The sequence below is a fragment of the Grammomys surdaster genome, unplaced genomic scaffold (genome assembly GCF_004785775.1).
Source record: "Grammomys surdaster isolate TR1022 unplaced genomic scaffold, NIH_TR_1.0 123009, whole genome shotgun sequence".
In the NCBI taxonomy this organism is placed as follows: domain Eukaryota; kingdom Metazoa; phylum Chordata; class Mammalia; order Rodentia; family Muridae; genus Grammomys; species Grammomys surdaster.
Window position 1 is genome coordinate 174,704 of NW_021618369.1, and position 12,311 is coordinate 187,014.

Here is a 12,311-nt window from a genome sequence, read left to right on the forward strand (position 1 = left end):
GGCACTGGGAAAGAAGCAGAGACTGAGAGAATTGCCAAGCAATAACCAGCTCAAATTGAGACACCTCCTATTGCCAAGCATCAATCCCTAACACTATTAATGATACTCAGTTATTTTTCCAGACAGGAACATGTTGTCCTCTGAGATGTTTCACCAAGTAGCTGATTCAGAGGGATATGGACACCCATAACCAAAGTGCGGATGGACATTCTTATGGAAGAATAGGAGGAAGGATTTCAGGCCCGAAGGGGATAGGAACTCCACAGAAAGATCAACAGTCAACTAATCTGGACTCTTGGGCCTCTCAGAGTCTGAACCACCAACCAAAGAACATATATGGGCTAGACCTACAACTCCACACTTATATGTAGCAGACTAGATGCTTGACCTCCATATGTGACCCAAGTAACTGGAATGGGGCTATCTTAAAAGCTGCTGCCAATGCATGGGATATGTGCTACTAGCTGGGCTGCCTCACTGGCCTCAGTGGAAGAGAAAGCACCTAGCCTCACATGGAATTGAAGTGTCAGTTTAGGGGGGATACACAAGGAGGAGGGAACCTGCTCTAAGGAGAAAAGGAGGCTGTATGGGAGAAGGTTCATTGGAGGACAGGGAGGGACAGTGAGTTGGATATAAAGTGAATAAAAAATTAATTAAAAACAAAGTTCTAAATCTTAGACTAGTATATTTATGGGAAAGTTGTATGAGTTCTAACAATCTGCAACTATTAGCTCCTTAATATGGATCATTTTGAAGGCTGAAGAAAAATAAGAAAGCCATTGATATTGGTATATATCATCATAGGACATGTGGTAGAAATTCAGATCCCAGACTAATAATTCATTTGTTCTTCTACATTGATAGGATCTGTCATCCTCCTGCTATTATATACTCAGGGTATTGAGGGAATCTTCCTCAGACCCTGGGGTTAGCATGTCAGAATGCAGAAATGTTTATCAAGCCTCAAACATCAAAGAGAGACTCAGATACAGCTGGTAGATATTAGCAGAAACAGAGATCAGGGAAAAGACTGAGATGGCAGCATTACTATTAATCTACCAGAAAGCTGTGTTTTGTACTTCTGATGGTGAACATGCTCTTTATATTGAAGAAACTGCTTTTTACTAGGTGTTTCTTCTCACCCATTACACATGCCAAAAGTCCTGGAAAATTAACAGGTTCAGGCTCATGCTGTAACACTGTTTGGCATTTCATATTTAGGTTTTAAAAGACATAAAGCATTGTATGACTCCAGGACAAAAATACTAAAGACTGAATAGATTATGTTTCTCCTGATGATGAATAAGGGTGGATAGTCAGGATAAAGACAGAGATATGTGATCTTTTGTACTCAAATATTTGTGTTATAAGAATGTACAATCATTTCTGGATCATCACTTGTTTAGATACTTGGACCCACTTGACAATAGTAAGACTGTTGCCCGAGTCAGGATCATTTTGTCAGTTACTGCTCAATAATGATAGGTAAAAGTATCAATACAGCAAAGCCCTGTACCGAGAACAGTGTTTTCTGCTATAGTTTTTACGTTTCATCACTAGTGAAATCTTTCTGCTGAGAAATTGTAGGGAACAGTAGCAACTGATAGAAAAAGGCAAACTATGGAGGATTCCAAACTTAACCACAGTATACTCATTTAGTCCATCATTATAAAAGACACTTCATCTTCATATGGAGTGAGAATTTCAAGTGACACAGGTTTTTCGGATCAGGGTGTTATATGTGCACTTACTGTGTTTTTTCTCTTTTTGAACTAAAGTTACGAATGATAATGCTGTAAAACATAATTTTTACATCAGTAAAATGATACCAATAAATTATCATTTTAATTTACCAAAATGGCTACTCTAACAAACACTTTGCAAGCAGAACACATATTATTTTTTAATCAATCAGAATTATTAGAATGAGTTAAAGATATAATAGTTTCTTCGCTGTATACTTCTTGACAACAGGATATTTGACTATATTACTAAAGTGTATCTTTGAAATATATCATTCAAAATAGAGCTCATATATAATAGTAATGTCATCTAAAATTTTAAATCACTGAATGGAAATGCATTCTCTGAAGGCCTATGTGTGGTCTGAACTTGGGCATCTGGAGTCACTAGGATTTTGTTAAAGTCTCAGATGAGTAGCTGTGTCCAGCCTTAACTTGTTCCCAATGACTTTTAAGCCCTCATTGCACTACCTTGGGGACTTCTTTATATACAAGTTATATTCTGTGTCATTGTCACTGTAATCAGGACTCAGCATGTACATGAGGGCCTCTGGTCAGTTCCTTGGGCTCCTTGTTGCTGTTGTTTCCAGGTAAAACCTAACTAAAATGAGACTTTTACTGCTACACTGTGCTTAGTGTTGACTGGAATTTCAGGCATGTTCCTTCTTATCATGCTTAACTATGTGGATATCTATAACATTTTCACCTCTAGGTGCCAGTTGTGATGAACAGATGACACCTGTCTTTATCTCTGGGAGACAGAGTCACCATCACTTGCAGGGCAAGTCATGGCATTAATTTTGATTCAATCTTGTTCAAGCAGAAACAAGGGAAAGCTCCAAAGAGCCTGATATGTAGTGCAGCCAATTTGGAAGATGGGATCCGATCAAGGTTCAGTGGCAGTGGAGCTTGAGTAGATGAAAACATAGAGAATATAGAGCTGTTACAAATGTTTCCAGAAGTGTTATCAATGCAAAATTGATATCCTAGAGAATAGTTTTAGAAACAAAACACCAACACAACAGACATCTATACTCTTTTCCCTTATGTTTTCAGAAATCATGTATAGGAAAGATCTATTTCCTGTTTCCTCATAGTATCCCATTCATCTACACAACTGTCTGTTCATCTCCAATATACTCAGTCTTTTTTCTTTGTTAAGCTCAGTTTCAGTTATTTATTTTTAACAATTTTTTTGTGGATTTCACATCTTATATACCAATTACAGTCATCTCCCCCTCTGTTCATATTGACACTCCACCCAGTTTAAACTAAGCCCCCAACAGAGAAAAAATCTTGACATGGAAGCTGTAGTGTGTCATAGTGTATCAGAGTGCAGACACTTTTCTCTACAATTCTTTGTTTACAAATTTTTATTGGATCGACACATTGGCCTGATATAAGGCCTCTGGCTTGTGCTACTTTATTAACACAAAAACATCACTGGGGCTCCTACTGAATATTTTTTTGTTGTACTGTGTCATGGAGATCCTGTAGTTTTAGATTTGTAGGACTGGATCCTTCATGTACTCAATAGGCCTAGTCACTGCATTAGTTATGTTGTAGTGGGTCAATTCAAAACCCTGGATGAGGCCTGAGAGGTTTCTGAGCTGATCAGCCCTCTAGCTCTCCAACTTCCATGGCCATGAGTTCATCAGCTCACTAGCAACCACTATAAACAGAGCCAGCTAAACCTTGTGCCTAGTTCAAGTACAGGATCTGTTCTGCTCAGTGATGCAGCTGTTGATGGACAAGGCCATTTCTCTGACTCTCATGACCCTAGGGACACATGTCCTGTCTGCCAACCAAGTCCACTACACAGCAAAAGAGACAGGGTGAGCTCTCCCATACTAACATACTAAGGGCTGGCTCACTTGTAAACCTCATATTCTGGGTCAGCTCTACTGTGATGCCCACACAAAATTTGGGTGCAGAAGAATTTGAGGGGTAGAACAACCTCTCTTCCTCTAATGACCATGGGGCTTGATGTCTGGTCTATGTGGGAAGAGATTGGGGGGCATCTTTCATTTGCCCATGTAACCTTGTGGGAGAGAAGTGGCAGGGCCAGCTTTCCCACAATATGGCCCTTAAGTTCACCTTATCTGTGCTCTGCCATCAGGGTCAGCTGTAATGTGCTGCCCAGCCAAGATGCAGGACCCTTGTGGGGCAGTGGGCTATGAGAAAAAGCAAGAGAGCTTGGTAGAACGATCTGAAGCCTCTAGAACCTTGGTCTGAAGAAGGCCAGTAGGTTGGGAGGCCACTTCGAACTTTCCCAAAGCCATATGGCTCTGTTAGTTTTTGCTCCCCACAGCCCCTCCCACGGAGAGGTCCATGGCCTTGATCACATAGGAGTAACACCTCCATGCAAATAAAGCATTCCTAAGCTCTCAAACCAAACCAATAGAAGCTACCTGCTCTCCCCCCAAAACTGTATATATCCTCCGGAGCTCAAAAGTAAAGGCGTTGTGTAGTGTGAGACCTTTCCTGCTGTCGGAGTGCTTTTCACGATTCCTCACCAGTCGCTGGCTATCCTGTGCATTTCAAAGGACGGCAACACTTCTCTCCTCCCTGTGGGCAGTGGTGTAACACTTTTCCTTCTGCGGGCACTTCCTGGTTGTCCTCAGAAAGAGGGAACCGAAAGAGCTGTAACACTTGCCTGCCTTTGGAGGCTGGGACAGAGGCAGACCCTCCAGTCTGCCCCCCTCCTCTCGGGCCCAGCCATCCGAGGCTGCTGTAGCCATGATTTGAGAGGCTACACCGTCCCTGCCCTGCACGACTGAAAAGCATGCTGTGCTCCAGCTCACAGCTGCGCTCTGACTTGCTCTTACCAGAGCCTTGCGCTGCTGCAGCCACGGTTTCTAGGACAGTCTCGAGCCTGCGCTCCAGTGCCCTGCCCGCTCTAACTGAGCCACTGCCTGCCGCCCACGCTGCCGCCCGTGCCCTACGAAACCGTCTGCGAACCTACACGACAGACCCTCTCTCCTGAATGATGCAGCTGAAGAGGGTCAGGGCCAGCTCTCCTGCTCTTATGACTCAAAGTCCAGTCTCTTGACTGCCATAGGTAGATAGAGGTGAAGATAGAGGTGCATGTCCCATGCATGGTGACGAGTGCTAGCAGAAGTTCTCTCATGCTGCATGTATCCTCTAGGCCAGCACACCCACGGCTCCTTCAATGTGTGGGCCCAGGCTCCTGTGACAACTGCAGGTGGCTAGGGCAAGCAGCAACTCTCTTAATTTCATGCCTTCAGAGCCATCTCTCCTACCATGCCCAGATGATGAGCTGAGCCAGTTTGTCCCAATCCTCAGACACCAACATGTCCTCAGGTCCCAAACATGGATGTTTGCTGGACTTTGGTGGTGACAGACATCTGCTGATACTGTGGACCCAGTCATGGCCCCCTGGTGGCAGCATATGCCACCACTTTACCATGGTCTTGTTGTCATCAACAACTACTCACAGCAAGCTGTTTCTCATAACCCTCTAGTTTCCAGTTCTGCCTCTCTTCTTTGTGACCACATTCTTCTATTTCTTCTTTTCTCCCATTTATCCATCACTTACTTGCTTGTCTTAGAAGATCTTGTAGGCTCTTGAGTTTTGGGAAATCATTGCAAAAGAGGTCTCAAGTGTGCCATGCCCTGCTTGTGCACTATGTCTCCAGGCAGGGGTCACTGCGGGCATGATCTGTCCTTTGGGCCTGGCTGGTCCTTGAGTAGTGGTCAGTTAGTGCTAGCTAGCTGTCTGGGCCCCATGATGCCAGACTGGTGTGCATTTTGGGCTTACTACTTGCCCTTCCTTCCTGAGTGGATCCTTGCAATGGATGTCTGTCATTCCTGTCCAGGGCCCATGAACTTATGTGAGTTTCTTCGATTGCCCAGTTCCCCATCCTGGGAGACAGTCTGAGACTGCCTAGTACTAGTCTTGTCTTCTCAGGCTATCTTTATTTCAGAAAATGATAGGCTACTGATCAGTCAAATGTTCACAGATCAAAATACTGAACAGATGTAGTGTCTCCCTTTTCTGCCACATACTGACACTCATGTGACAAAGCAACAACACCTGCAATGCTTCTATAAGGCAGTAATGGACAAGAGTCTTAATTATTCACAATTTCATAGACAGAGAAACTAGGACAAGAGGAGATTAAGGGGATTTCTAAGGAAAGTTATGTATTTAGAGCTTTCTGATGTGTGATACCATGAGTAACCAAGGGCAGTTAATTTTTTTTAAAAGGAACAGAATAGGTGAAACCATAGATGAAGTGATTAAAAAGGAACAGAGAGATGGCTCCACAGAAAGGAGGACTGGCTGATCTCATAGAGGAACCTCGTTCAGTTCTTAGCAGGCATCTGGTGGTTTACAACCATTTATAACTACTTTTCTAAGGAATCTGATGAGTTCTTCTATTCTGACTATCCTGGGCACAGATGTACATACATATGTACAGACAGAGAGGCATACAGACAGACAGGCATACAGTCAGACAGGCATACAGGTAGACAGGCAGACAGGCAGACAGACAGGCGAGATACTGAGAAATAGTATCAGCAGGAGGATCAGGTCATGAATGACACAGAGGTCAGGGCATCATTGACAAATTATTTTTTAAATTTTTAGCAATGCCTATTTCACAAGGGAAACACATCCTGTTTTTCTTAACCAATCAGAATTATTTGAGTGAGTTACACATTTAATAATTTCTTTTCTGTTGTATAATTCCATTCATCAGGATATTCTTCTATGTATATTATTTAAAATAGAGCTTACATACATTAGAGATGTTTCTATAGTTATAAATCATTGCAAAGAAATGCATTCTTTGGAGAGATTTATGTGGTCTGACCTCGGGCATTTAGGAGCACTGAGCTTGGGCTATGTGCTGAGATGAGTAAGGCTTGCACATGTACTCAGCTCTAACTGGTTCCAAATGTTTTGCATGCCCTCATTTCACAGCCTTGGGGACTTCTTTATATACCAGTCACACCTTATGCCATTGTCTTTGCAGTCAGGATTCAGCATGGACATGAGGGCTTCTGCTCAGATTCTTGGGTTCTTTTTGCTCTGGTTATCCGACAAAATGAACTAAAATGGAAATTTCACTGTTATACAGTGTTGCCTGGCATTTAGGTGATGTGATATTTTATCATGTTTACCTATATGGATATGCATTATGTCTCTACTTTTAGGTACCAGATGTGACATTCAGATGACCAAGTCTCCATCCTCCCTGTATGCATCTCTGGGAGACAGAGTTACTATTTGCCAAGCAAGTCAGGACATTAACAGTTATTTAATCTGGTTGCAGAAAAAACCAGGGAAATCTACTAAAGGCCTTATTTATAGTGCAACCAACTTGGAAGAAGGGGTCCCATCAAGGTACAGTGGCAGTAGGTCTGGGGCAGATTATTTTTTCACCATCAGCAATCTGGAGTCTGAAGGTTTTGGAAACTATTACTATCTACACTATGTTAATTTTCCTCTCACAGTGATACAACTCATAGCATAAACCCCCATGGAAGCAGAAGTGAGAGGCTGGGCTGCCCTGGCTGCTCCTTCTTATGAGTTACCCACTGAAATTGATTCTCAGATGTCACAGCATTTTTAGCTAAGATCATGGAGAGTCATTTGTTTTGGAAGAAGAATCTAAATAATACTTTCTTCATCCTATCTTTTTTTTTTATTCTTCATCTCCATCAATACAGAGTTCCAGTATTGTGTCTGTCTTAACAGACAGAACAGTCTTTCACTTTGAGGTATTATAGCCTAAACTGTGACTCATAAAAACAGAAGCTTCTGTAGACTTCCCAAGCACAAATTGTATAAATGAAAAAATAGTTTGTTAATGTCAATATTTAAGGGGCAGAGAAATATTACCTAGAGAAATTGACAGTAGAAAGGATTCTGAATTTTTGATTTTCTCAGAAATGCTATAACACATGTGTCAGAGAAAGGGATGACTGCCTGAGTACCATACAGTAATGTCTCTTGAAATTCCAGCAGTGCTTACTGATGCTCCCAGCTGTCTGCAGCACTTCTCATAGGATTCTTCTGGCTTTTATGTTCACAGTTCTGTTTACAATAATCAAACTACATCAAATCCCATTCATATTACTTTTAATCCCACTGCATAAATTAGAATCCAGATTTCCCTATATAAAATCATAGTGAATAAATGTTTTTTTTAAAAGAAGCTTCCAGAAGTTGTCTTATTAAAGAATTGATATCCAGGAGCATAGTTTTCAATACAAACAAAACACCAGCACAACAACGGAGATCCATATTCTATTTCCTTGTATTTTTAGAAATTGTATGTGAATAAGATCTATTTTGTTCCTTTTAAAAATTTTTATTATTTATTTAAAGTCTATGAGCACACTGTAGCTCTCTTTACACACACCAGAAGAGAACATCAGATCCCATTACAGATGGTTGTGAGACACAATGCGGTTGCTGGGAATTCAACTCAGGACTTTAGGAAGTGCAGTCAGTGCTCCTAACCACTGAGCCATTTCTCAAGCTCTATTTCCTGTTTCTTTATGATATTCTATGTATCTATCCACCAATCTGTGTATCTAGAGTTATCTCTCTCTCTCTCTCTCTCTCTCTCTCTCTCTCTCTCTCTCTCTGTTTCATTATCTCTCTCCCCCTCTCTCTTCCCTTTTATCTTTTATTGTCTAAATTTTAATTAAAAAAAGATTTTTTTGTATTTCACATCATGCACTCCAACTACATAATCTCTCTCTCTCTCTCTCTCTCTCTCTCTCTCTCTCTCTCTCTCTCTTTCTCTCTCTCTCTCTCTCTCTCCATATCTGCAACCCTCCACCCTTGCATACTATCCCATCTCTGACCACAGAAAACTATTTTCTCAAGGAAACTATAGTGAATCACAGTGTATCCCACAGTGCATACATTTGTGTACTTCTTTGCTTTCAAATGTGCATTGAAAAAACTTGTTGGCCTGATACAAGAGGACTCAGGCTTCTGCTTCTCTATCAGAACTGGAACATCATTGCGACTTATATTAGATAGCCTATTGTTGGCCTGTAACCTAAAGATCCTGTAGTTTTTCATTTATAGGACTTGACCTTTTGTAGGCTCACTAGGAACTTCCACAACCAGTGCCAGCTCTATCTTGCTGTCTAGGTAAGGTGCAGGGCCAACTCTTCCTAGGGATGCATCTGGAGATGGACCTGACCTGTTCTACCACTCTCATGACCCCAGGACTAGCTCTCCTTCTTCCCATAAATGGTGAGGTCTTGGGTTGTAGTGTGTGCATGGGTTTGTTATTGGGTTGAATTGTGGGTCCCACCTCTGTCTCTCCATGTGTCTAGGGCCTCTCATGGAGACAGAGGTGTGGGAGTTTGGCTATGTTCACCCCATACTTGTGCCAAGCAGACATGGAGCAACAGGACTCCACTCAGGGTGGGGGAGTATAGTCTGAAGTCTCTCAGGGAGCCAGAACTCTTGGGTTGGGAATCTACATCCACCCATCAAATCAACTATGCTGATCACCATTATTCAATTCTTAATTAACAACCAGTTTCCTTTTACAGACAAACTGTTGCTGCCTATCCAAGATATGTATTTAATATGATAGTTTTCTTCCTCAGACTGTGCTCTCTCACTCAGAGTGGAGTTTTGCAGCTTAGCACAGCCTGTTGTTAACGCAGTGCCAGCATGGAGTGAACACAATCAAATTACCTCGCTTCTGTTTCCAGGAGAGGCTCTAGCCATGTGGTGAGACAGAGGCAGGCCATACAAATCAGCCCAACAGGACTCATGCACACTACAACAAAACAATGTGTGATGAAGGAAGGTAGGAAGGTCTCTCTTCTTTGAGTGTACCACTGCCTTGCCTTTGGGGATGGCTCACTTGCATCCAGTACATACAGAGCAAGTTCTAGGTGAGATGCACAGCCTTTTTTCTCATGCGATGTGGCAGCTGAGTGTCAGAGCCAGCTCTTCTGATCTCATGACTCCACTGAGGCCAACTATCCTGTCCACTGCCAGTGGCAAGTATAAAAATAAGGGGATGCACTGTCTTTCTAAATGCTCCCATTGCACAACACACAATTGTCAGGAACAGCTCTCCCACACTCACAGGCTCAGGGCTAGCTCACTTGCAAACCTCATATCCAATGTCAGCTCAAATATGCTGTCCAGATGAGGTGAAAGGTCTGCTCTCTGGAATGGTGCAGCAGGTAAGGGACAGAGCCACATCTCCCCCTCTGATGGCTTCAGTACAAGATTTTCTGTCTCTTGTAGGTGGCACAGGGTAGACTGGGCTTCTCTTCCTAGACCATAGTACTACATAGCAGAAAAGTGGTGGTATACACATTCCACTATCAGGGCCTCAGGTCCAGCTTTTCTGTCTTCTGCCAACAGGGACAGCTCTACTGTGCTGCACAGGCAACATGTAGGGGCCTGCTCTCCTTCACCTTGCACATGAAGAGTGAAAGGACAAGCTCTCCTGCTTTATAAGCCAAGCACCATATCTCCTGCCTGCCACAGGTGATAATAGGTGAGGTGGGTACTTCTCTCTCATTCATGTGTTGTAAAGGAGACTAGTGCTAAGACAAAAATTTATGTGCTTTCTTGTATACCTGGGAAATCTTACCCACAACTCCTGCAATACGTGGGCCCAGGCTTTCCTAAGTACTGGAGTTGGCTAGGGGCAGTGTCAGGCTTCCTACTCTCTCATGTCCCTACAGCCAGCTCTTCCAGAATGCCCAGGTGAGAGGTGGGGACACTTTTTCACAACCCTCAGGGCAGAAGCAGAGACCAGGTATGACTGAAAGGTCTATGGTGGGAACAGACCCTGTTGCTTCAGGGACAGAGAACCAGAAATGCCTCCTGATGGCTGGCCAGTCTAGGACTCATCGATGGTCCCAGGTGGTATCACAAGCTACTCACATCTGGATGTTCCTCATAACCCTTCAGTCTTTAGTTCTACCTCTTTTCTTTGTACCCACATCTTTCTGCTTCAATTTTCCTTCATTTCTTTACGACTCTCTTGCTTCCCTCAACAGTGCCTATGGTCTCTGAGTGTCTGGGGTTGTCTCAGGAGTGGTCTCAAGAGTGCTATGCCCTTCTCATACATTCTAGTTCCAGGCATGATTATCTCAGGCATGGACTGTTCTGTAGGCCTGGCCAGGGCTAGACTGGTTTTTATCTCAGTTTAGCTCTGTCCCAGCACCATGGTGAAAGTCTGGTAGTCATCTTCAGCTTAATTCTTGCTCAGATGCCAGAGTTGCCCTATGCCAGGCTTGTCGTTCACTCCTGCACAGGGACCAACCTCGAACCTACCTGGGGTTCTTCTAATTTCTGGATCCCCATCCTTGGAGATTGTCTTGGCCTGCCTGGCTCCAATCTGGTTGTGTTCTCAAGTTTGCGGTTTTAAGAGAATGTCAAGCTACTAATTATTCAGATATTCTTAGGTCAAACCACTGACCAGAGACATAGCCTGTCTGTTCTCTGCCACCTATTGACCCACATGTGACAGAGAAGCAACACCTGCAATGCCTCTAGGACTCAGGAGTACATAATAATCTTAATTATTCTAATTTTATATACAGAGAAAAATAAAATCAAAATCTATAATACCACTTTTCTAGATTACATACTTTCTTTATTATGGTGTTTTTGAATTTCCAAATAAATTCTAGACTGATGTTAACAACTTTTAAAGCTCTTTCAGGAATATTACTTGCAATACATTGAGTTTATTTGCAAGTTGGAGGTGATATACACTTAAATGTCATTTTTGGTACTGGAGAGAATTCCCAATGGTTAAGAATATTGCTTGCTTGAAGTGTGTCTGGGTTTGATTCTTGAAAGATAACTGAAAGCTGTTTCTAACTTTAGTTCCAGATGTTTCAGCACCATCTTCTGTCCTTTTAGGAATGTATATATAATGATCCTACAAACTAGTAAGTGAAACAAATGTACATTTAGTAAAAATTTTTTAATCTAATGAAAACAGATGTTTTTTTTATTGTTTTGAGTGTCTTTTAGTGTACAAGGGATATCTTGTTATCCACAAAGGATGTAGAGATTTTACTGTAATTACTTGCAATAATCTATGCTGAGATTTCTTTCTTTATCAATTTGTATACTAATATTAGCAAGCATGTTATTTTATGTTTTTTATTGCTCACTTCTTACTACATTTATTGTACTTGTGGTAACTTTTAACATATAAATGGCAAGAATAAACATTTTTGTCCTTTGTGTACTCTGAGCCAGAAAATGCCCAACATTATGTCACTGGGTGTTATATCTGCCTTAGCTTTATAAGCAGCACCGTGACAGTAACTTTTCTTTCTTCTTTAAAGTTTTATGATGAATAATTAATGACTCTCATAGAGTGATTATTTGGACATGGGAGAGATAATTACACAATAATTTTTGTAATTGTTAAAAGGATGAACTCTATGAATAGTTCATAATGTGAACTACTTTTAAAAATTGTATAATGTTAAAATTCCACTATCTTGTGAAATACATTCACCTAGATCAGGATGTCTCACAAGAAGGAAACAATGGGGTAAAGGTAGAGAATCAGAGGGAGA

At 41.9% G+C, this 12,311-nt stretch overlaps 2 non-coding genes across 2 annotated transcripts; both read right to left on the reverse strand.

Annotated features, from left to right (window-relative positions):
- Nucleotides 1-5,691: 5,691 nt before the first annotated feature.
- On the reverse strand, nt 5,692-5,822 carry LOC114636216. The gene has a single exon (XR_003713592.1). It is a non-coding gene; the product is annotated as a small nucleolar RNA SNORA17 (small nucleolar RNA).
- Nucleotides 5,823-11,143: 5,321 nt separating this feature from the next.
- On the reverse strand, nt 11,144-11,276 carry LOC114636211. Its single transcript, XR_003713588.1, has one exon. It is a non-coding gene; the product is annotated as a small nucleolar RNA SNORA17 (small nucleolar RNA).
- Nucleotides 11,277-12,311: the final 1,035 nt, after the last annotated feature.